Here is a 26,084-nt window from a genome sequence, read left to right on the forward strand (position 1 = left end):
TGAATGTGGAAGTTATTTAAAGAAAAATAATTACATCCCTGAGGATTACACCAGAAATGGAAGGGGAGATCAACAAAATTGCCCCTCCCCACCTTCCGCCTCTTGTGTGACAGAGCAATGTTAGTGTGGATGTCAGTGTTGTTGATATCGGTATTGTTGCACCAGTGCAGTGCTAATCTGGATGTCCTCCATTGTACTTAAACCATTTAGAATCACACCCTTCATTTCCCAATATTAGAATAATTTCTTATTCCCTTGATTACTTTTGAATAAATGAACTGTAGGGATTCATGCTTGCTTGGCAGCTACTTCCTCCGACCTGTATATGCAATTAATCAGTAATGAGGAAAGGCACTTTGCACATTTTCAAAGGTATTTGCATTTATTATTAGCTGATACATTTAAATTATGAAGTTTGACATCCAAGCAGGGTTTCATGCTGAGATTTTTAAAATTCTGGTTCCAATATCCCAAAAGGGCACCTTTTAAAGTGGTGGCTCTCAAATTTACCAGAGGAAGGACAACTCTCCCTTTAAATCAAGTATCGTGTCCATCCAGTAGCTGCTGCTGGCATCGCCCTTGTGTGGTGTCTTTAAAAAAAAAAAAAAAAATTCTGAGTCTCTCTGGGACAGGAAACCATTTTCTTATTATTTTTTTCATTTTGCTATGTAAACTGTTTTGTGAACTTTTACTGGAATCCACTCTTACAGGCATTTTGGTCAGACACAGAGGCTTTCTGCAGAGTGGCAAACTGACAGCCATTTTGTTCAGAGCTCTGACTGAGGCACCAAACCTCTAGCGTAGGGCTGGGGGATGTTTAAACATGCTGTTTCTCAGGAACATTGATGGATTTTTTTTAAAATTAATGTTTGACAGCCTCCCTCCCCAACCCCAGCTCCACAGTAAATCAAAAGATGGCAGTTAAGCTGCGTACTTTATATTTTTTAGTGGATAACTAATGGCAAGTTCATCAAAAGTTTGTATCTTTCTCTTTCTTATCGGGCAGACAGGTAGTTTAAAATGGGAGGTTCATATATAAAATGTACATCAAATGTGCTTGACTGAGGACAGTAAAATTTTGAGCCCTTTCTCACGATCAGTGAAAACGGGCTAGAGGGAGGGAGGGGAGGAAGTGCACTTACACTTATACTTACCTCCCTGCAGATTATCCCTCTCTGTCTTTTCTGGGTGGGCGGATCGCCTGCCCAGATGACTGCCAGCTACACCTGGCAGTGTGGGGAGTTGGAGGCTGAGAAACATTGCCCCACCTCCTGGTACTCTCATAATGTACCATGCAAGTGTGCAGTGCATTATAATGATCCCCCAATGCTGGCCAGGAGCCCCGCAGTCTACCAGACCCGGCTGCAAGAAGCTGGGGCTAGAAGATGATTAACAAAATGGGGCTAAAAGAGCACTAGCTCTCTTAACCCCATTTAAGAAGGTGGCCTCTTTGCAGGGTTTGCTGCTGTGCTGCCACTAGGAGCTGTGCGGCTTCCAGTGGTTCTTACAATCAACAAAGACCTTTCGTAGCCCGGTTTAGGCTGATCGTAAGAACAGCCTCTACAAATTATCTCTGTGTTAGCTGTCACTGCCTCCCATTCCCTTCCTAATTTTCTGTTTCTGGTTCTCTTCTTACACTACATTCTTATTTTAGGAAACACTGAAGCACACTTTGTTCTTATGCTGCTTGGATAATGTGGAAAGCTGCCCCAGGTTCCAGAATGCTGGCATGATGGAAAACAGAAGTGTGAGTTCCTCCAACATGGCTTCTCACATTCCCCAAGCGTCACGCAAAGGAGTTACATTGCAAAGGCTCCTCTGCACAAGTGTAATGTGAGGAGGGCCACTCCCCTCCCCCAGTCTCTGACGAATGCAGTGTCCCATGTAGAAAGCTTAATCACACTCAGTGAATAACTGTAGCATGAAATGAAAGCATAGCTGCCATAATATGTAGTTTGGGGTCAAATTATTTATGTATGATTATGAATGTAGAATAATAATATTTGGAAATTAGAAGATCATTTCAGGAAACATAATGACCAGGACAAATGGCTGAATTCATTGTATAATTACTTTGATTACTTTGCTTACACTTCTGGAAGCATGATGATACTGAAAGATGTTCTGCTGGAGTTCTTTTGATGTTAAGCTTCCTGGGAATACACTATATTCCTGACGTACCATTTTTCACATCTTGCTTTGTTTCTCTCAGTTTTCATATCCTCACTTGTTATTTCTCTCACGTAACATCATAATTTATTCAGTGTTGTTTAATTGCAGTTCAAAACACTGTAGTGAAAAAACTCTAATGATCATTTTCTTAATATTCTTATGCACCACATTATGTTGTACAAGACCCATGGAAGTAGACTGAGAGGCGGGTCTTATGATCCGTGAGACCCACTTTCTGCAAAACTGTGGGCAGAACGGGCTAAGCCCGCTCTTCCCGCAGATGACTGGGCAGGGAGCCCTGGGCGGCCGGATCAGCCGCCCACACGGTTGCCGGCTCTGTGATGGAGCCAGCGGGGGCTGGGGGCCGTGCGGCCCCCAGAAGCCCCAATATGCCCCGTGCAAGCGCGCAGGGCATACTGGAGAGACCCTTGGAGCTGGGAGGCAGCTTTTCGCCTCCCTGTCGGGGGTCAACTTGCAAGTAAATGCGGTGCGGAGCCGCACCACAACTACTCACAAGCAGATAGCCCGGGGTTGCGGAGCGCTCGCTCTGCAAACCCGGGCTAAGGGGCGGGCTGCTTGATCGGGTTAGCTGCTCAAGAACCACCGGGCTTGCTTGCGGGCCCGGTGGTTTTTAAGATTAACAAAAATCAGGCTAGGCTCTCCTAGTCTGATTTTTGTTAATCGTGAGAATAGCCCCTGAGTTTTTTCTCTATATGAAAAAGGACCAAAAGGCGGGTGTTCCCGTCTCAGTCAGTAGTGAAGATTTTTTAAATAATGTAACATCTGCATTTTAGATGATTATAACATATCTATATTACTGTAGCATAGGAGCTCCACTCTAAATAAAACAAACAAACAAACAAACAAACAAATAAATAAGTCTTAAAAGGTTCTACAGACCAATCTTAAGGACCTGCATTAATTGCAGGGATGGAAAAGTAAGTTGTTTTGCTAAAGTAGCATTCTCAACAGTTCAGGGGAGGCAGAGGTGTACAGCTCCACCTTATTTGCTACAAAATATTTAAATCTCTTAATGTACTTAAAGGAGATGCACAGTTTTTAGGACAATTAGGATGGAACTCTTATGATTCCACAAGGCATAATGAATCAAACATCCCTGAATCCCACCTTCTGTGGGTTTTCTCTGAATAGCGCAAATTTTAATTTAAACAGTTTGGGGACAACAGTCAATTTTTTTTAAAGCTTCTTATCCCTTGATGATGTGATACCACTTTCAGTTTACTGAAGCTAATATTATTCTCATTTTGCCATTTCTTCACAGAGATAGAAACTAGGCTCATTCATACAATTATTATTAGAGTAGGAGAAGCCTCCTACCCTAGTTCAGGAGCTATGCGTGCTCCTGTATTCTGATCATGTCCCAAAAAATAAGTTTGGAGGTACTGGCAATGATTGTGTGCTAAGCAGCAGGTTGGAGGACTTTTCCTCCTACCTTGCTAAAGACCTGGGCATAGCTGCTAGGTAGGAGGGAGCCCTACAATCTAGCTGCTGCTTAGCACATGATAACAGCCAGTGCATCCAAACATGTTTTTTGCTTGCACATGAGCAGAACGCAAGAAGCTGTACAGCTCCCAAACTATGCTTGTCTACCCTCTTTCTGATCATATGAACTGCCTTACTGTGTATTACAATATACATACTGTGTATTAATTAAACATACCCAGAATGTTGGAGGCAATATGCTAAATCATTGTAAACCGCTTAGAGAGCTCTGGCTATAAAGCGGTATATAAATGTAAGTGCTATTGCTATTGCTATTGCTATTAAAGTTTATGACACTGACAGACACAAACTACATTTGTTTGCAACATGAAAATTCTTAAAGAGGTAGCTAAGCTTAACTATTACTAAAAAGTACCTAAAAAGTATTCCAACTATTAGATTTTCATAAAATTGACTGTGACTGCATTTGTAATGACTTTGAAGTACTTAAATGGTTCCAGCTTCTTTTTAAACTGTCCCTGTGCATGTTTAATTAAGCACCATCGATGGGGCTGTGCTTCAGGGTAGCAGGACTCTGTAGTAAGCACTGCATGCATGCAGTTGCACGACACAGTGTCCATTATCATTAGTGACTGTTGCATTGCACAGCTTCGTGCATGGAGTGCTGCTTCCCTGCCCATGGTGCTCACACATGCACACAGGGGTGCTGGCAGAGCTCAAGCTACTGTGTCAGCCACTGTTTTAATTTTCAATTGGTGTGGAGTAGGTTTAAAAAAAAACGTTCATAAAAATGCAACATTCTTTGACAATAGTGGGCATTGGGTCACACCACTGCATGCATGGAGTGCTTACCACGGAGCACTACTGCCCTACAGCATAGTGGTGCTAACATGTGTACAGGGATGCAGGCTGTGCTGAAGCTGCTTGACTCCCCTTGCACAGTCTCAACCATTATTTTTTTATAAATTTATGTTGTTAAATAGGTTAAATGTAACATTTTGCTGGGGTTTAGGGACTTGAGGCATCTATTTAACTAATAAAGAGTTCAACTTGCTTTTTGATGTCACATCATGCATTTTTTACTTGAAACAAGATACAATGCTGCTTTGGGTCATGGCTCATTTTTACTGGCTGACATGAGGAGTAAAATTGCTCAGAGTAGTACCTTTGAAATTAAAAGGATTGTTAGGCAATGCCTAATCTACTCTTTTAATTTCAATGGGATTACTTTGAGTACTTTTCTACATGTCAGCCACTTTTTTTAAAAAATCATTATTTACAGTGGCCAATATCCAACCATTTCCATGAACTGAAAGGGACAGTTTTCTGCCTCCCTGTTCTCCCAAAGGCAGCTGCAGAGAAAAAGAGAGCTGCATTTTCTACATGTCAGCCACTGAAAATTCCCCCTCTACACATAACTGAAAATTCTGGCATGTCAGAGCAGGGTTAGTCTGGATGTTGGCTAGGACATTTCACAATTAGAAATTTCTAGGAACTGAATGTACAGTGATGAATTTACACAGTGGCTGACATCCTACCCACTAAATATGTTACTGAGTACAGCAACGCTCACACAGTGCTGAAAGTGGGTAGGAAGTCCCACCCCAATGCTGTCACTCATCCCCTCCAGCTGGCCACTCTTGGTTACGGCACTGTTTGTGTGAAGAGGGAAGCACTGTAACCATCATGGTCATGGAACTTCCCTTCCTGCTGGGGTTAGTGTAACAGTATACTGCATTTCAGGGGCCTGTATCCTGGTTCACTTTTGAAATCAACTCAGACACAGTTATTCACACACAAAGATGTGAACACATGTACAATGTAATGTCTGAATAGGGCTTATGTGACTGCAAAATAATAAAAAGAATAGTGCTCATAGGGTAACAGAGTCCTCCATGGCAGAAAACGTGGCTTGATTGAGATTTATACTCACATAACTTCTGCTACAGTCAGAAAGAGCACCAGGGGCTCTAAGTAAGGGGGCAGAACTTCACAGACTGATTAAAATGAGCAGGCAGAACTTTCAAAACTAGGTGGATTCAAACACATATACATCAGGAAGGCTATAATTCATGATTTTCCTGGGGCACTGATGAATCACCTGTGATTATCAAGAGACAATTGTGACAATCTTGGTTGATTTAGGACAGCTGGAGGGGGAAAAAGTAAAATGGTTGCGGGAAAAGGCTTACATTTTTCTTCTATTTTCTGGGGAGATATCCAGATTGCATTTTGAAAATGGCTACACTTTTAAGCAATAAATAGCTGTAAAAATATTTTCACAACATATAGATGTTATCCCATATCAAAGTGCATATTAACTCTAAATAAGCAACTTAACATTTCATCAATCATAGTTTTTCTCTCTCAACTTTCTTTTTGGGAGGCTCCTTAATTAAAACTCAGATCTCAGCACATACATCTGTAAGTACTCAAAATAGCCCAATGGCAAATTCAGTGCAGGCTTACCCCTTTGCTGGGTCAGGGTGAGTATTCTGGGTTGCTGATGGCCCCCTTAGAAATGCTGCACACTGGGCAATCTCCTAGAAACTCAGTAGAAATGGAAGGGGGGTTGCCAGACTCTCTGCCAGAAATTGTTGCCATTGCCTGTATTTTTCTTAGTGACTATTTGAGGCTATTCCCCCATCAGTCGGGTGGGGTGCTCTATGCACCCGTCTTTGTTTCTCCGTGGGCTGCACTCAGCCTGAGGAGACACACGATACCCAGCAGCCAGGTTAAGGGTGCAAGAGCACCTTTAGCTTTGCTTAACAGCTGGGTTTTGTTAGAGGTTTAGGCAGGTGGGGAGCTGAGGGATCCACAAAGATCAGCCTAACTGTGGCTGGGCTTTCCCAGGCTGAGTTAATCTGGTTATGGGAACAGCCTCATCATGTTCCTAGTGCACTTTCATGTAAATGTGTATACAACTGTATGACACTGTGCCGTGCAGAGCATATAGTGGGCAGGTGGGGCTCCTGTAATATGTAATAGTGGGTGGTGGCTTAGGCAGTTAATCCTTGGCATAAACATTGGTTGTTACAAGTATATATTTAGATGATCTGCATTCAGATGCCTGTCTACTTCTACATGTTTTTGTGTGAATGACTGCACCTGTGGTCATTTTAAAAGTACATTTTAAAAGAGCCTGGATACAGGCCCCCTGAAATGCAGGGACAGATGGGAAGTATACTGCTGTACCTGTGTTTAACATAACATATGAATACTTGTTCCTGTTTACACTGTACACACATTGTTGAACATACCAGACCGGGTCTCATGATCAGTGAGACCCAGTTTTAACCTGTGAGTGGGAAGAGCAGGCTAAGCCCGCTCTCCCCACTCACGAGTGGGCAGGGAGCCCTGGGTGGCTGGATTGGCCGCCCACACAATGGCCGGCTCTGAGATGGAGCCGGTGGGGGGAGCAGGGGCCGCACGGCCCCCACAAGCCCCAGTATGCCCTGCGCGAGTGCACAGGGCATACTGGGGAGACCCCCGAGCCGGGAGGCAGCTTTTCACCTCCCGGCCGGGGGGCTACTCACAATGGTAAAAAGCAGGTTTGCTGGAGCGCTCGCTCTGCAAACCTGCTTTTTACCAGGGGTTCTCGAGTGGGTTTGCCACTCAAGAACCACCGGGTTCAGCTGCGAGCCCGGTGGCTCTTACGGTCACCAAAAATAGCCTCTGCTAGCCTGATTTTTGCTGATTGTGAGAAGTGCCCCACCATGTGAGTAGAGCTCCTATTTTCATTTGTAAAATGTAGGATGGTACGGGTTTGGCTTATCTGCTTTGATAATCTAGAGCATTTTGTGCTCTGCAACCACTTTCTTGTCTGCTCTGCATTTGTGGCATGCTTGGAGCCAGACTTGTATGCCACACCTTTCTGGTTTCTTATCCATACTGCCTACCAATGATGGCTGGTGGTTCCTGGGACTGGCGGGGGGGGGGGGGGTGCTAGGCAGGACAGGGCAGGTGATGGTTGGAGTGGCAGGTAGTGAGAGGTGGAGCCAATTGTGGGCAGCTTTGGAGGTGGAGGTGCCTAAGCAATAACTCGGCAAAGTGCCTTAGCAATAACTGGCAAAGTGCAGATTTGTAGCTAACACATGGGATCCAAATACAGAGTCCCCCTTGGGACAAATGTCCATACAAACTTCAAAAGATTACTGAACAGAATACAAGAAGTAGTTAAAAGAACAAGCCTCTCTGCCCTATGGTTACTCTGATTGGCTGCCTAAGGAGTCCATCAGCATGATGCCTTCTGATTAGTGCTCATGGTGTTTTATGTTTGCACTTATGGAGTGAGATATTGCAAATTATGTATCCATCATTGTCTTCTATTGGACAAGCTGTAAATCATAAAAGGATGGTTGTGACCCCCTATCCACCTGGGTCATGTGAAAAGTAGAAGGGTAGATTATATGTCGCATTTTAACTACATACCCTAGCCTAGATTTCTTTTTTTGTTTGTTTGCTTTGCAGCTCTAAAACCGTTGAGCTTTCTTGGTCAGTGAGAACAACCTGGGTAAAACCACCACTAGGTTATCCTAGATTAAAAGGGTGCCGGTTATCTAGCAGGTCTTATTCTTGTTTGTTTGTTTGTAACTGCAAAGCAACTCCAATGACACATCTGCCTATTGGATAGTCTAGGTCCAATACAAAATCTATATTCAGTTCCCTCTCCATTTTTTAAACAGAGGTTGCACTTCTCAAATAAAAATAAGAAGCATTGCTAGGTAGACCCTCCACAAGTTGTGAACTTGAGTTCTCTATCAGTACACTCAGTATCATTATCATTGAGTTCTCTATCAGTACCCTCGGCTGTGTGCCTGCCCAGTGATGAATCAATGCATTAATTGAATGTTTCCAGCAGTATTGTCTTAACATTTTAAAAAGGAAGCTTTGCTTGTATGGTTCCTGGGATTCTTTGGTGACTTTTTCCTCCTTGAGTGAATACAGAACTAATTTAGTGTCAGTGCACATATGATACTAACCAAATATTGGTTCAATATAGAGACATAAGTTTTGGGCAGTATAAAAATATGTTAAATAAATAATAAATACATATTCTGTTCATATTTTAAACAGGTTGATACTATGAAGAAAGACTGGCAGTTTGTAACAAGAGAGTTGGCTTCAATCTTACTAGCCTCAAGAAAGAATTCTTTTTTGTGTGGGATCCAAGCGGATAGTGTGACCTCCAGATTGCCTGCTTTATTGGCCAGAAAGTGAGGACAGAAGATGGACTAAGTATTCTGGTAGGTCATTTTTCATTTCTTACTATTTCACCAAATCCCTTCTACAGTTGTCTTACAAAAGGTGTAGTGACTTGGAATGTTATTTACTATTTATAATTTTATTTATTTATTTAGCATATTTCAATACCGCTCAAAATGCAAGTTCTCTGGGCGGTTTACAGGACAATAAAAACAACCAATAAAAAGATTAACATTAAGTAGTGTTTATGGTCACAAGCAAGAACTCATTTAGTGAGATTTTGTTGTCCCAAGGCTTTTCACCACAAATCTGAGAGAAGGTCAGAGGAACTGTTGTCAGTGTTGCAGATTGAGCCTTCAGCTCAATCCTATATGTGCGTATTTGGAAATAAGCCTCATTGAGTTCAGTCAAACTTCCAGTCCAATGTGCATAGGATTGTATGTATCTTAGCTGTTGCAAAGTCTGAACTACTATGCTCAGTCTAGCCTGGAAAATGATACATTTTGAAATGGCATCTGAAGATGAATTAACTGCTTTATTTTGCTTCATAGTAAAGCTGTACACATATCCAGTTGTGTGGCTGATCAGCAATTTGAATAGAAATCTGTGATGGTGGTGAATTTAATTGTTCAAGATTCAATCCTGCTTGGCTCACACCCCGTGTCCATCAATCCAAGTTGAGGATTGGGTGAGCTTGGTGCTAAGAGAAAGGCTTGCTGCACAAGATAAATGCACCTTCTTGTTTATTATTCCTCTTCATGTAGAGATTTTGCCAGTCTTGGCTTGGTAAGACTTTCAAACTAGAAAACAGAAAGTGTGGAGCTGGACTTTGGGGGTGGGGAAGACATTAAGGAATGTAAGATAAAATCTCTATGCCCATATGATTTTAGCTTCCTGAGTCATCATTTCTGACAACAGTGATTTCAGCACCTGAAAGCACTGATAGTGGCTTTAGCACCTAAATAAGATGTGAGATGATGTGATGCTAGCTTAAAAACCTGGTGTTTTACCTGGTGTAGAGAAATCTAGTGTTCTGTTATCCCCTTTTCTTTAGAATTTGCCAATATTATTGAACAATTACCCTACTTAAGAATTAACATTTTCAAATTCATTTTGCTATTTTGAGAATGGAATTGCTGAAAGAAGGGGGGAAACATCATTGATGGCCTTTCACCAGAAGAAGAGACATGTGTTGGTCTGAAATGTGTGACATCCTGGCAGAAAAGAGAGTGAGTGCAGAGGTGATGGCAATTTTGTTTAAGAGAATCCAGCAGCTTATTCTGGGAAAGTTACAGTCATGTTCTTTAGTTTGCTTGCTTCTTCCTTCTACTCTTCCTCAGCTCAATCAGTTAAGACAGTTGGCGAGATAGGCACAAAGTTATATCTTCCATTCGCTGAATTAAAAAATGCTACACCACACAACCCTACTAAATGAACCTCACTCCTTGTGTTTTTCTTCTCTGCTAGTGGATGCTACTGTGTTGTACAAGCACAGGAGGCATTTTTAAAGACAATCAAGAAGTGAATTTTCCTTGTCTGTGCACATAGATTTTGTTGCCTAGAGTCCCATTCCATGACATTTAGAAGCTACATAAAGTGGAAGAACATCCTCAGAATTTGGAATTTGATGGTGCTATTGCAAAAGTGTGTTATATTCATTGCTGAAGACTCTGTGGATAGTAGCAATGAAGTTTGCAGGGAGTGTATTTGACGGGGGAAGAGAAATGGTGCAGATGCTTGATGAGGGTCTGGGTTCTAGAGGATCCTGAACTACTCACTTTTCTTGTCTCATTGATATCAGCCACCTTTTACATCATCTAACATAATATAACTTTTGCATGACTTGAATTTTGGAACTGCACAAATGTTCTTTTAGAACTATATTTTCTTTTTTTCTTTTTTTGGAACAGCATGTTTTGTGTCTGGCTGAACATTTTTTTTAAAAAAAACCCTGTGTAAAATGTACTGGAGAGGAAGCCAGGGTAAAGTCTCTGTAGAATTATTGGCTTGGCTGCTATATTGTGTTCTTGGCAACACAGCGGTGGTCCTCCATGGACCTAGACAAATGGGGAGTGGGGGGCATTTTCACTCCTGTGGGATGGTTCCAGTATGCTACTCTATACCTGATTACCTGATTTAATTGTAAATCATTAAGTGTTTCCCAAAATGCTTTGTTTTGCTTTAAGACTATATCAAAATTGAAGCTTTTGATGTTTCAGTTTGCTGTATTAGCTACCTACAAGTATTAGCTGCCCATAAATCCCACTCACCTGCTGAACAGGTGATCTCTTCAAGAATTGGGCCATACTGGTTGCCTCTTATGTGGAGAGGACATAGAGAGCCCTGGTGCCTTTTCCCCTCACTCCAGCCTTTTTAATAGGGGGATGACATGGACCTCTTAACCCATGTGCTGGATGTGTAGCATTTATTTGATAGATAGATAAACTTAAGTATTATCTTTGACCAGTACAGAAACATGAAGAAAGGAATACATGCCCATATAACAATATAGCAACAGCATAGTGTTACAAATATACAGTGACATGGTAAATTATTCCACTACATTAGTCATTAGATGTTGTATATTCATTGCTATTAAACAAAACCTAGCCATGTTATAAGTAACATCGGCTTGATGGTCTGACAAGAGAAATGAGATATATACTTCATCTTCTCTGCCTGGTATGTCCTTAATCAGGGGTAAAATTAACAACTCACATGAATCCCTATAAGTATAATAAAATATGACACAGATCCTTTATGGCCTGTGTATCACATGGGCAGTAGCATCCAGAGTAAGAAATCCTACCATATCTACCATATAAAACCACCGAGGGCAATACATCAAAATGAGCCAGCACAAATGCTCTGCGGCAGTTAGGGGTAGTTGATTGATTAAGTGTCATCAAGTTGGTGTCGACTCTTAGTGACCACATAGATAGATTCTTTCCAGGATGATCTGTCTTCAACTTCGTTTTTAAGGTCTCTCAGTGGTGTGTTCATTGTTGTTGTAATCGAGTCCATCCACCTTGTTGCTGGTCATCCTCTTCTTCTCTTTCCTTCAACTTTTCCCAACATTATGGATTTCTCAAGGGAACTGGGTTTTTGCATAATGTGTCCAAAGTATGAGAGTTTGAGCCTGGTCATTTGTGCCTTGAGTGAAAATTCTGGATTGATTTGTTCTATGATCCATTTGTTTGTTTTCCTGGCTGTCCATGGTATCCTCAAAAGTCTTCTCCAGCACCAAAGTTCAAAAGCATCAATGCTTTTTCTATCTTGCTTCTTCAAAGTCCAGCGTTCACATCCATAGAGTGTCATGGTAAAAACCATTGTCCAAACGATTCTAATCTTTGTAGGTACAGACATGTCACGGCATCTAAATATCCTTTCCATGTTAGGGCTTGGTAATAATCAGCTGGCTTAGTGCTAAAGCCAAATCTCCATATTTTAAGTCATTTTGGGACCCTACCTATCTCCTGTTGCCATTCCATATCCAATATTCTTTGCTTTACATACTTTTTTGCTTGTTCATAGCCCATAGACCACAGCGCTTCAGGGGAAAGGCTGTAAAGAGCCAGCTGTTTTTAAACAGCTGATTTCCACCATGATTGGAAGCAGTCTTAAAGGACCAGTGAGGCCAGTCCCATCAGAGAGAATACCACCTTGAGCCACATGGTACACTGTGTACCAAGATGGTAATACACATCTGGGTCCCCACACTTATGACTCCCAATTCCAGTCCTAACATTGTATTAAAAGACACATCTAGGGACTTGCATAACTGATCTTAAGAACCTGGATTGTACCATCTCTATCAGGGCAAGGTTAGAGTAAGGATCCAACTGTGCACTGTATAGTAGCTGTGCCACTATTTTTGCCTCAAATAGTTTCAGAGCCCCACGGACATATCACCCTCCTAGGTATGATTGTAAGATAGGATAGCCGAAGCACTCCACTGTGCTACTTGTGAAGCACAATCCAACCAGATGAATGGGAGGTTATTCCTAGATAGTTGAAACAGTCTATTTTATTGCCATAAATCAGGGCTGCTCAACTTTGGCCCTCCTGCAGATGTTGGCCTACAACTCCCATAATCCCTGGCTATTGGCCACTGTGGCTGGGGATTGTGGGAATTGTAGTCCAAAAACAGCTGGGGGGCCTAAGTTGAGCAGGCCTGCCATAAATACAGCAACTATTCTACTTAACTCTCCTGGCAAAGATCATTACTTTCATCTTTTTGTAATTTATCAGCAGCTTTTCATCCTCACAAAACTGTGCAAAGGATAACTGTGAAAGGATAAACATATTGTCAGAAGCAGTGAGATATGCCCATCAGTTAACTTGGGGGGATGGAACTCTTTTTTGTCCAGATGTTGTACCGCTGAGTTTATATAGTAATTAAATAATAACAGGGCAAGCACACACCCTTGTATGACTCCTTGTATTGTAGACTCTCATCTGCTACCAAGGTGAGGAGATTGCTCTTTCTCAGCTGGAAGTTGCTGCCTGGCCCTTTGCGGCCAAGCCAGACAGGAGTCAACTGGGAGCCCTCTGTGGGGTGATGAGCCATTGACATCAAGGTCCAAGAGTGCCTTGCACTGTTATTGGCTCTGTGTGTATGGAAACATGTTTCCATATGCTGATAAACTTCTCTGGATAAAGAAGAAATTGACAAAGCTGCTTGTTGTATAATTGCCACAGCTTTTCTTCTTTTTTGCACTAGATCTATTATTGTTGCTTTTATTTTTGGCAAATAGTTATTGTGCCCAACGAAGGTAAGATCCACTGCAATGAGAAGAATTAGACAAGCACATAAAAAGTGACTGCTCCTGACCCTGCAATATTGAAGTACAAACTCAATTAATTAATTGAGCTAAAGCACCCAGTACACATTCTATATGTGGAAGTTAACACCATGAACTCTGAACAATTGTGCAGCTTATCTCCCAAGCCTCAGAAAGCATATTAACCTCTTTGAAAGCCATCTGGGAGAATTGCAGAGTCTTGTATTATAAACAATAAAGAACTATCATTGGGTAGGGGTGGGTGGGCAGGTTTATTCACAGATAAGATTCAGGGTGGTTTTGTCAATAAAGCATCTGCCACAATAATAATGAACAGATGGAAGCAGGGATGGAAAACAACTATATACCTGCATAGAGAAGGGTTTCTTCATCACATGTAATAGGACTATTAAATATACAGTTTATGGAGACTATATGGTGGCTTTCCAATCTTTATCTCCTGACTCTCCTGGTTGGCAAGTTCAATTTTCTTGAGCCAGCTTCACTTATAGAATGGGGCTGGCAATTGTGCTGCATGTTCCAGACATTTTTCAAAAAATTCAAAGATCACCTAAGGAAGTTTGAGGAGGAGGGGGCGGTTATGGAGACTTTTTATGATCCAATGCTATAATGATTTGCTCACTCCAAACATCATCTATTTTTTGAGCCAAAAAGGGTCAGACAGTTTGGAGTAATGTCTATTCCTTTGCCCAGGGGCGTAACTATAATAGGGCAAGGAGAGACAGTTGTCTGGGGGCCCACTGCCTTGGGGGGCCCCCCAGAGGCAAGTCACATGACTGACTCCCCCAGCTGCACACCTGCCCGGGCTTCCTTCAGTTGTATTCATCCTCCGAAACTGATGTGAGTGTTAAAAGCTGGAGCTCCCAGAACAGCATGTCTTTCTCTAGTACCATTAAATGACTTGCATCATCCACAATTTACAAAACCTGGGGGGCCCATTTTAAAATCTTGTCTTTGGGCCCACTCCAACCTTGTTATGCCCCTGCCTTTGCCATCTTCTGTGACGGAGGACTACATCTATCCGGACTAATTTGTGCTCATCGTGCTCCTCATTCAAAGCAAAGACTGGTTAGCTATTGTGCATCCATCTGGTCTAGTTACTGCTCATTACAGTTCCCTGTTCAAATGCTATCGTGCATCCTTCCACATTCTGAGGAGTTGGTTCTTCTTACACAAGTCGCCTCTTTTTCCCTTTTCTTTCTCTGATCTAAGATCAGTGTTCAGAAGTCTTATTCAGAACTGCAAACTGTGATTTTTGTTCCCTGAAATGAAGATTATGGATATTTGCTGCATCCCTAGAAAAAGCTACATATCAATATGGAAATAAATTAATACCACTGTCAGTGTAAATCATACAATTTCAGTTTAGGCATTAGTCTTTCTTTGATCATACTTCCCCCTCCACAGACACACAATCCTGGTTTCAATTATTTATGTAATTTGTAATGTATAGAACAGCTCGAAGTGGTTGAAGAGAATACTTCCAATTGCAGTTATCTCTTGTTTCTAATACTCCTAAGATATGCATATTTGATCATAAGAAGAACAAGGCTGATTTCAGCACTTTTGAAGTGATGTTAGTAAAGCCTCAGAAAGGAACCTAAAATATTTGGCTCTGACCTTCGTATATAGAGAAGAGGAGAAACTCTTAGACCTAGCTGTCCTCCCTTCTCTTTCTCCCATGCAGAAAGCCTTATGAGAGGTTTCTCACATCTTACATAGTTTAAAGGGAATAAGGTTTTGCTTTTTCTGCTCTTCAACTCTTTTACAAAAACAAAAATAAAAAGTGTTCAGCTTTTTCCTGCCACTGCCTATGGTCCGTGTAGCACCTCTGGCTTCACCATACCTTCTGCTGGAGAGAGGTTAATTGTAATCTTTTCCCTGTTGTCTACTGCGTATCCCAGTAACTTTACTTTTTGCTGTGCACCTTATATATTTCATTTCTTCAAAACATTTTTAGCTTAATATTTCCAGTGCCAGCCAACTTTCCCAAAAACTCCTCCTTCCAGCTTCTTGAACCGCAACACATGATTCTGAAACATTGGCAAGGTAAAAGCAGCTTAGGGAACTAAGCACTCTCTTACCTCTTACAATTTTTGTTTATGTAAAAAAATTACTTCTGATTCACTTTTTTTTTTGTTAAGGCTGGCAATTAGTGAAAAGTTTAAAACAGATTTAAGTTTGCCACTAAGTTTATCTGCAAGATGAGACAACATTGCAAGCACTTCCATAGTGGGATAATCTTGATAATTATCCAGTGTGTTAATGATGCATGCATAGCAATTGTGCTAGTTTCATGGACAGTATCTATTGGATTCTCCCTATGACTATCACTGTGAGAAGTTAATGTCACAAGGCACTCTCCAACCTACTCAAAGCATGAGACATGATATGTCATTTTACTCCAAAAAAAAAACCCCAACACTCTACATTTTTAATGTAACAAAAATGTCAGGGGCGTAACTACCATTAGGCAAGGGGAGACAGTTGTCTCGGGGCCCCACTGCCTCAAGGGGCTCCCCAGATGCACATCACATGACTCTCCGCCCACCTGTGTTGCACCCTGGGATCTTTTAAGTACCTAGCAACACCTTTGTAAGGGAGAGAAGAAGAGTGATTGGATTTTCCATGCAAAAAGCTGGCATTAGAAGGTATGTTCCGAATTTCTTCTAAAAATAAATAAATAAATCTTCCCCTGGGTGTATTTCAGTGTAAAAAATAGTGAATTCAGCTAATTTAAGAGGGGGGAGAAAAGGAAAAGGAATGAGAGAAAGAGCAGAGAGGGGGGAGGAATTTAGGTGGTGTGAGGTGGGTGCAAGGCTATGTGTGGCTCACCAGAGGTGCATCAGAATCTAATCTGGCCCACCACCAAATTTTAGTTTGACACACCCTGGCATAGTGAATTTGCAAGAGAGAGAAAATCCAAGCCCCAATATTTATATAGAGGTGGAATCTTTTATGGGGGGGGGGATTCTTGTTGCACCCCCTGTAATTTCCTGCTGGATCCGCCCCTGTGAACTAGATATTCACCGTATTCATAATGGGGGTGTGAGTGTATGTGCACTATATATTGTGAAGTGTGTTTGTGTGTGTATATCAGCAAGGGGCCCATTTTAAATTCTTGTCTCTCGGCCGACTCCAACCTTGCTACGCCCCTGAAAAATGTGTCTAAGATAGTGCATTCCTTTTGTCCATTGCACACAATACTATCATCCAAGGCTACCCTGCCATCTTCTGCTATTTGGAGATAAGAATATAGAGCTATTTGGTGCTGGCTGTGTAAAATGCCAAGAGAAAAGGTGTTATCCCTGAGGGGAAATGATGGCCTGGAAGGGTTCTACAATTCCAGAAGGAAATTGCAGCCAGGTCAGTTTGCCTAGTGATGATGCTCTCTGATTCTGTGCAGTAGATAAGATGTGTCGATGTCCCATGCAGTGATTAGTCATGTGCACCGGACCACGGAGCTGCGGTTCGGTGCTGGGGTGGGGGGTTCCATTAAGGGGGGGGGCTTTACTTACCCCTCTTCCTAGTTCCTTCTTCGCGCGTGCGCAGAAGGCTCCCTGCACTTTGCACTCGGCAAGGCAGGGAGCGGGCGGGCGGACGGACGTCTCGCTGCCGCCCGCCCGAGCGCAGTTTCTCCACCGGAATCTCCGGTCCGGGCGAGATTTAAAGGGGCTTCAGCGGCAGCAGGGGGCTTCGAGGGGGCGGCAGGGAAGCACCCTGCCGCCCCCCGATATTTAAAATTCAGAGGAGCAGAGCCATAATTGGTAATAGAAGCGGGCAGCGAGGGATCCTGCCGCCCGGATTTCTTACAATATTTACGGCGCCAACGCAAGAAAGTGCGGGAGGGGTAAGTAAAGCCCCCCCGCCCTTAATGGAACCCCCCACCCTAACCCTCCCGAACCAAAACCACCCCTTCTCCAGACCGGTTCGGAGGCCAGTAGAATGGCCTCCGAACTGATCCGTGCACACCCCTAGCAGTGATAACCTCTTCCTTTTGCCCAATTTTAGAGAGGCTTGACCTTTAAGTTCACAGAACAGGGCATTGTAACTGGTGATGAGGACATGCTCTTTAGGGAGATCTATCAATTCTATACATTGTTGGAATTTTGCTGGAGAATGAAGACATTCTAGAAAGCCATTTCACTACGACTTGAATTTTAATTTTGTGGGCTGTATTGTTTTTCTGGGCTTTATTGTGAATTGATTGGTTGCTTCTAGTGTTTTGTGGTATTGAATCTCTATATTTTAAAAGGCTTTGTATGCTTTTCAAATGTGCATATTTTAACAAGCTTTGCATGTTTTAGCTGTTTTGATTTGTATTACATTTTTAAAGTTGCCTTAAGCATTTTTTAAAATGAAAATGCTTCTGATAAATAGAGTGAGAGAGAAAAATTAGCTGCCCTCCCATTCTTTTCAGTGGCTAGAGATCTTTGAACCTTCTCATTTGGAAATCACACTTGAGATTAAAACACAATCCATTAAGCAGAGAGTATTGCAGTTGGAGCTGTCATGCTCCTGTCCTGCCTTTTTCATGCCTCCCCTCATAAGAACATAAGAACAGCCCTGCTGGATCAGGCCCAAGGCCCATCTAGTCCAGCATCCTGTTTCACACAGTGGCCCACCAGATGCCGCTTGAAGGCAGACAGGAGTTGAGGGCATGCCCTCTCGCCTGCCGTTACTCCCCTGCAACTGGTACTCAGAGGCACCCTGCCTTTCGAGGCTGGAGGTGGCTCATATCTCATATCATATCACTTATATCTGTTCACAGCAAGGCAGTTGGTGCTCTGGAGGCCCTTTTGAGAAACTGGGGCACTGTACCCAGGTTCAGGGGAAAGGCTGTGCACTACCTAACCAATCCCTCTGGCTCTGATGTACTTCATCATGGCCAAACCTCCAGCAGCCCCAGGTTCAGTGTTTGCCTGAAGAGGCCACACTGAACATGGAACACTTCATCCATACCATTAGAACGCTGGAATAGACACACTCTCTCTATTCAGTTGAAGGACACTCTGAGCACAAAAATGCTAGGGTGTGTGGTTAAGGAGTGTGTCAGTGCTGAAGGCTGGAGCTAACTGGAAAACCTCCATCCCCCGCTGCTCCTGGTTGCAGTGTATCCCATTTCTAACCAAGTTAAAAGGACTTCTCTTTACATTTGACCTGTCTGGATATCCTTAATCCGCAGCACTAGGGTAGAGCCAAGCAGCCTACTTGCTAATGCATCCTATAAATAATGAAATTTTTATTAATCTCTCCCTGCAAAGTTACACTAAGAAAACAATGGTGAGGGGAGGGTATGGGAGAAAATAAAAAAGAAATCAGGACTACCAGCCACTCAATCACTTTCCCCACATCTCCCCTGTAGTAGTTTAGCCAAATAACATCCTAATCTCCTTCTATGTTCCTGTAGCAAGAGCTGCTCCTCTTGTTTCAGTCCGTGTCTACCTATTCCACTATGTTCCCACCCCCGAACAATCTATTCCCCCGCAGACCTGCACTTTTTGATGAATTGACAGAGTGAAAAAAAATTTCTAAACCTCATTTCCCTCCACTCTTTGTATGATGCAGGATCTGCTGGTGAGTCAGTGATGCGGCATAACCTTTCTCATTCTTTCTCTCTCTGCCTGTTACTCAGAAACTGCATGACTTAAAAGCACTGCGTGTACAGCTCAGGATATTCCAGGATAATGAAAAGACTTCTGCAGGAGCCATCAGTTTAAATGGAGGGTTTGCAAAGGACCAGTGTCCATTTCCACAAGGGGAAGTGATTTGTAGGAGAGGGTTCAAAGCCCAAACACTTCTAATATGGATAGGAAAGAGCAAGAGTTAGGACTTTTTCTAATCCCCAGAAAATAGAAGGTGCCCAACACTTCTGTTATTGGCCAAAGGCTTTTTTTAAAAAAAAGGATGGTGGGATGCCTAGGGTCTGCTGTTAGTAGTGGAAGAACAAACAGCTCTTTATTTTAAGTTGTTTTTTTTTTTAAAAAACCCACTCAGTTATAGACATTCCAAAAGGCAAAAGAGGTGGGGAGAGATGAAATCCCTCTAGAATAAATATAGACTAAGAGAGCTCTGTTGAGGTTGCTAAGCAGCAATGGCCAAAGGAACAGAAATCAGAGAGAGCTTTGAAACAAAATCAGTTACTTGTGGGTTAACTGGAGTCACTGCTTACTCTGTTGTCTTTTGTTGCAAGTAAGTAAATGTGAGATGCATTTTTCTTTCAGTTGTTCAGGAGGGTGTTAAGGAGATTTGACATAAAATTCTGATTTTGCATACTCTCCTAGTTGAACATTATTAATATTTTTTGATTATACTGGCATTTGTTCAATTATATATATGGCTCTGCTATATTGCATTTCTAAATCCATACCCGTACACCAAGATGTGCCTTTGCACTTTAGGGCAAGGCTATTTAAAAAAATAAATTGTTCTTTTTTCAGTTCCAGTGAGAGAAAAATGGGTGTCCTAGGAAACCGTATTAACCCCTGCCTGTCCTATATGGCAGCACATTCCAGTCCCAGATATCCAATTACATTAGCAAAAGAAACCCAAATCTGCTGTTCTTCTTCTTCTTACTACTACTACTACTACTACTACTACTACTATTAATTCAGTTTATATACTGACCTTTCTAAAGTGACTCAGGGCAGTTTACATTAAAATTAAAAATACATAATAAAACAATTAAAAAAAAACACCAATTTAAACCATATTAAACCTCATTAAAATTAAAACTAAAACTAGATATTAAAAGCCAGGCTAGAAAGATGGGCTTTTAAGGCTCTCCTGAAGGTCTCCAAGGAAGATAATCCGCTTATATCCATGGGGAACATGTTTCACAACCTAGGGGTGACAACTAAAAGGCCCGATCCCGAGTCACCAACAATGAACTTCTGCTGGATTTGGATGCCAATAATAGGATAATTTCCCTCCTAATGCTACATCCAGGGGAAATTATTGCCGAGCTTCCAGAATTGCACCATGACTTCCTTTAGAACAGGTCTCTGAGAATCCTATCTCCCCTAACCTCCCTTGAGGACTCTATTCTTAGCTATATTTGGCATTAAACTACTATATGTGTTTGTGATGTTGCAATGAAGGATGTCCAGGACATTGATACGATAACAGGTATCTTATGTGGGAAATACAGGTATGAGGCTGTTTTCAGGCACAGCCTAGCCTGGGCTATGGATGCCCAGCCTGCGTTAGGCTTCACATGAAAACTGCCGGGATCAGGCCCAATCCCAGCAGTGCAGCAATGCCTAGCCTGGTTTTTAAGCCCAGATGTTAGCTGAGTTTAAGCGAGTTAACTCTCACTTACTCCCGGCTACCTGCTCATGTGTGAGCACGAGCTGCTTCCAGCCCAGCCACACACAAAGATGGGTGCCTTTAGTGCCTGGCTCTTGGGAGAATCCCACAATGCAGCACATGTGTCGTACACTGCATTGCAGGCTTCACATAGACCAAGACAATGAATCCCAGCAGCAGATCAATCCACCCTGCTCTGCACTGCACAGAACAGAGCTGATTGTGTGGGAGAACAGAGTGCGCTCCCACCAGGCTTACCAGGATCGACTGGTGGGGGTGGGGGAGGTAAAGTTTGGAAAGCCTTTCCCCCACCCGCCTACCTGGTAGGTCATGTGAATGGCCCCTCTGTCTTTCAGTGTATCTGGTGACTGATGGAGGGTGTTCACAGGCCCTGGGTCTATTCCAGTGGTGGTGGGGAACAGAGGAAGGTGTGGCATTGTTAGGGTAGCAGGCCATTACAGGGGAAGAGAGATAAGAAATGTAATAGCTGTTACCCCTTCCAGTCCCCCTGCCAGCTCTTTGACCTTGGGGAGCAGTACCGACCTCCCACAGAACCTCACCTTGCTTCTTTGTAATGCCGGGTCAGATCAAAACAAAACAGAAATCATTCATGACTTAATAGTGGATGATAGAGCTGGTATGTATTACAGAGATGTGGATGGGGGAGTCTAGTGGTCCAGCTTTTCATGGCAGGATAATCTGCTGTGGAGCAGGTGAGAGGATGTGGGCAGGGAGGGAGACAGGCTATTGTGTATAAGAATAATACCTTCTGCCAGGGAATTGGCCTATATCTGTACCTACATATGGAGACCAAGGATAGACTGGGACTTAGGTTGGTTTACCATTCACCCTTCGGCCCAACAGAGTCTCTAAGCTGACTGACTTGGTTGTGAAGTTGGCATTGGGGTCTTTCATCTGTTTTCCTGATTAACAGCTTCCATATCTTGTATCTCAAGTTTATCACTATTCACATGCGATAATGAGCTTATTCCCACGATTACTGAAAAGCAGTGAGCCCGGTGGTTCCAAGGCAGCTAGCCTGCCTTAATCCCCCTCCCATTAAATAAGGTTAACAGAGTGAGTGCTCCGTTAACTTTGTCTTTTTACTTGTGTGCTACAGTGGCGCATGGCAACACATGAGTAGACCCAAAACTGGGATGCTACAAGCAGCTTCCCAGGCTCGGGGGTCCCCCCAGAATGCTGCGTGTGCTCGCATGGGGCTTCCTGGGATTTCCGGGACCCTGATCCCTGCAGCCTCCACTGGTTCCATGATGGCCCAGGGCTGCAAGCCTGATCGTCTGTGGGGAGAGCGGGCTAAGCCCGCTCTCCCTGCAGAGCCTGGTAAGGTGCTTCACACTAATTGTGTGAAGTGCCTTAATATGTGAATATTATTTCTTCCCGTTTTACAACTCAACTTGATAACATTGGTCTTGGGAAAGTATTATATATTGCATTTTGTACAAATGAGCTTGCAGCCAAATTTCCAAACAATAATTAGGGAAAGACTCTCTCATCCTCAGAACTTATGCTTTAGCATTTGGAAATAATTCATTGCTCCTTGTGAATGTGAAATACTGGACAAATTAGACCACTGTTTTCTTTACTTCACTCTCAAATTAGTTCCCAAGAAGCTTTAGGAAACATCTGACAAACTGACTTGCTTTTTTTTTTTTTTTTTTTGGTATATTGATGTGCTATAATACCTGGCAAGGAAGAAGCAATATAAGCAGTGGGCGATAGAAGGAGGAAAAGATGCTGCCTGGATGACACAAACTGAAATAGAATTTCAGGAAGGACAGTCATCATGGTACAGTAGTTGCGAGTAGAGAGAACCAAGGATAAAATGTATTATCTCAAAAAATGGTAGCTTTTGATTCTGTTTCTCTTAGGGCTAAGAGACACCAGAAGGCAGTCAAATCACATTCTTTGCCTCAAAAGTGTAAAGGGATGCATATTTAGGACAAAACGCCTGGCTTCATAAAGATGCTGATGGGTTCAGCATGGGTTCAGAATGGCAGCAACCAACCAGAAAGACTCTTGGGGTCAGAAAAGACTCTTGGGGTCACAAAAGAAAGCACCAACTCAGTGTGCTGCATTTATGAAAAGGGGAAATTCAGTGTTGGGGATTATTAGGGGAGGGACTAAAATAAAAGGTAGACTATAATACAATATTGTAGATATATGTTCAGGGATTTAGAGCATGCCAGTTTCAGAACATATACTGTAGAGCTGGGGAAACCGGCGGGCGGGGGGCAGTTATGCATAATTGGTGCTTGTGGGATTCATTGGCACAAGCTGTGATCAGGGCCACTTCCTTTGCATTATTTAAAAAAGAATAGATCAGTGGATGATCACTGTTAGTAGTAGTAGCTAAAAATGGAACCCCTATTCTGATGTGGTATAGTTCTGATTACTAGATTCTGGGGACAACCAACAGGTGATTATTGGCTCCTTCACTCCCTGATTGTGAATATCTTAAGGACATCTTGATGTCAGCGTGGTGTAGTGGTTAGAGTGCTGGACTAGGAATGGGGAGACCCGAGTTCAAATCCCCATTCAGCCATGATACTCTCTGGGTGACTCTGGGCCAGTCACATCTCTCTCAGCCTAACCTACTTCACAGGGTTGTTGTGAGGAGAAACTTAAGTATGTAGTATACCACTCTGGGCTACATGTCACAGGAGAATGCATACGCCACTTCCTCATGTTACCTTTACATGGGAAATGCTTTGGGGTGGCTTCTTTTTGTGTCACAAATCCTAACTCCAAACATCTAAGCTCCAGGCCATTTTGGGATATTGATAAATCATTTGCATCTTTCACAATAGGAGTGCAAGGAGATTATTTCCTATTCCCGACTTACAATTTTTTAAAAACATAAATCAGGTTCTATCTGTCCACCTGCAGCTGTCATTATGACCTCATAACTCATTTTAAAGATGTGCTTAAAGTCTTGGCTTAGGTTCTGTTTTCTTTGTGATTCTAATGCATTCTTTGAAGCTCTACTCATGATCAGTGAGAAGAGCCTGGTCTGGGCGGGGGGGGGGAGCAGGTTTAGTCCGCTCTCCCCACAGATGATCAAAAGGCAGCCCTGGGTGGCCGGATTGGCCACCCACACGATTGCGGGCTCTGCAACGCAGAGCGACAACACATGAGCAAAGAAATGAGATGAGCGGAGCGCTCGCACCATTAACCTCATTTAAGGGGAGGGGGGATGAGGCAGGCTAGCCGCCTTGGGAGCATTGGGCTCGCCTGCGAGCCCAGTGGTTCCCACGATCCCTGGAAAGTGGGCTAAGCTCCCTTAGCCTGCTTTCCAGTGATCGTGGGAATAGCCTCTTTGAGTGGAAGTTCCAGTAATGTCTCTGGCTGCCATTTTCTGAACCAGTGTGATTTCCAAATGCTTTTCAGGCATAGCCCCATGCAGAATGCATTACAATGCTAAGGCATAGATGATAGTGGCTAGGCTGCTTTCTCCAAAAGTGTACATCTCTAGTTAACAAATGTTAAGGTTATGCACACAACCATTAACCCTCCTGCTGGGGAAGCAGACTCCTACCTGTCTCCCTGCACACAAGCACTGTCAGGAAAATCTGCCCCTTGCACAGCACACAAGTAGTGCTAGAGCCAGGAGTAGGAGTGGGAAGTCCTTTGGCATCCCACAGTGCACTGAGCTAGGAGTACCATGCATTGGGGGATTTCCCCACTGCTAGGCATTCTTGCAGTCTAGCTCTCTGGTCTGCAGGCAGCCCAAGCATCCACATGACCAGGAAGTAGGGAAGCCTGGGTAAAAACCCAGGCTCAGTGTTAGCCCAGGCAAAAAACCCAGGCTACCTGGCTGAGGAGTACCATGTTTGGTCCCAATCCCCGCAGGTTTCATGTGTGGCTCTATCTGGGTAGTTCTGCTGTAGCCCAAGTAGAGCTTGTCGTGAGAACGCCCTCTTTAAATCACAAGGCAAGCTCTGTGACACTCCACAGCACAAATGGCCATGGAGGGGAGCAGAAGTTTCTAGTACCACCTTCCAGTATCTTCCCATCAGGCAGAAACTGAACCACTGCAGATGGAACCCATCCAGAAATTGCCCATGGTTGATGGTACTGATGCAGAGCAGACTGCATCAGAGGGGAAATTAGCTGTATAGATTTTTGTTGTTTCAACTTTTGGGTGGTGGTGGGGACTAATCTTAATCTATCTTCATTTCTTTATCACAAGTAAGCAAATCAGCAAATAAATCCTTAATAATATATGATAGCAACTCCTAACAGCAATTGTCTTAAGCAATTTTTTAAAAAATTACACATTTAAATATTTTATTTTATTCTTCAAAAGCTTGTTTTAAGTGGAACATTGTTTCTATTTATAGGTCTGAGTTACTGTGCTCCTTCTGAAATACATTGATCCTGCTGCTTGATTTAATTCTGTTTATTGCTTTCTGTATTTTTTTTAATCACAAGAGTATCTATGCACATATGTTAAATATTTAATGCATATTTGTTCAATAAGAAGAGCTCCATCTAAGAAATTCCTTAAAATATATCAAAATGGAATAAACAGATCCCGTATCATGCAAAGATGCTTAGGTTTTGTCATGCTATAAAATTAAAACAAGCATCCTAGTCCTAACAGACAAGCAAATCATGTTGAAATAACTGTGACCTATTTCTAAGTAATGCTTTTAAGATCATTCAGTAAATATAATAATTAACATATCCTGCACAGGAGATGAGCCTTTGGGCTGATGCTGACATTACATTTTGAATGATTTTCTGTTTTTATTTTCCATGTATAAATTAACATATGAAGTAGGGACATACAGATGATCACAGTGGCTTTCTCTATGGCTAGAACAAATGCATCTCACATTTCTTTGTAATGACAGATGTAGCCCCTGCAGTTTTCTGCATATTCCTACTTCAGACTCGACACTGCTCATGTGAATAGACAAATCGCATGAGCAATTACAAGGGTTAGCCACCTGGATTAAGGTCTTCTCTGACTCTCACACAGAACACTGAAAGGGAGGTGAAATCACTGGTGAATTAGGCTTTATTCCTGAATGTAGCTTAACATGTTACCAGGAAGCACTAGGGCTCTGTTTCCAGCTCATGGTAAGCCTAAATATTGGTCATCAG

General features: G+C 42.7%; 1 protein-coding gene across 8 annotated transcripts in view; it reads left to right on the forward strand.

Moving 5' to 3' along the window:
- LRRC4C (leucine rich repeat containing 4C) overlaps positions 1-26,084 on the forward strand; it is a 1,145,515-nt gene that overhangs the window by 988,612 nt on the left and 130,819 nt on the right. For 6 of the 8 annotated variants that reach the window (XM_053256515.1, XM_053256493.1, XM_053256505.1 and 3 more), the window contains one exon: positions 8,713-8,882. The exons of 1 other annotated variant lie outside the window; for it this stretch is intronic. The gene's annotated coding sequence lies outside the window, so the exon portion shown is untranslated. Of the gene's footprint in view, positions 1-1,728; positions 1,748-8,712; positions 8,883-26,084 lie in introns of those variants that run through there. One more of the 8 variants, XM_053256524.1, reaches the window with a different exon arrangement.

This window comes from Hemicordylus capensis, chromosome 1 (assembly GCF_027244095.1).
Source record: "Hemicordylus capensis ecotype Gifberg chromosome 1, rHemCap1.1.pri, whole genome shotgun sequence".
Classification (NCBI taxonomy): Eukaryota; Metazoa; Chordata; class Lepidosauria; order Squamata; family Cordylidae; genus Hemicordylus; species Hemicordylus capensis.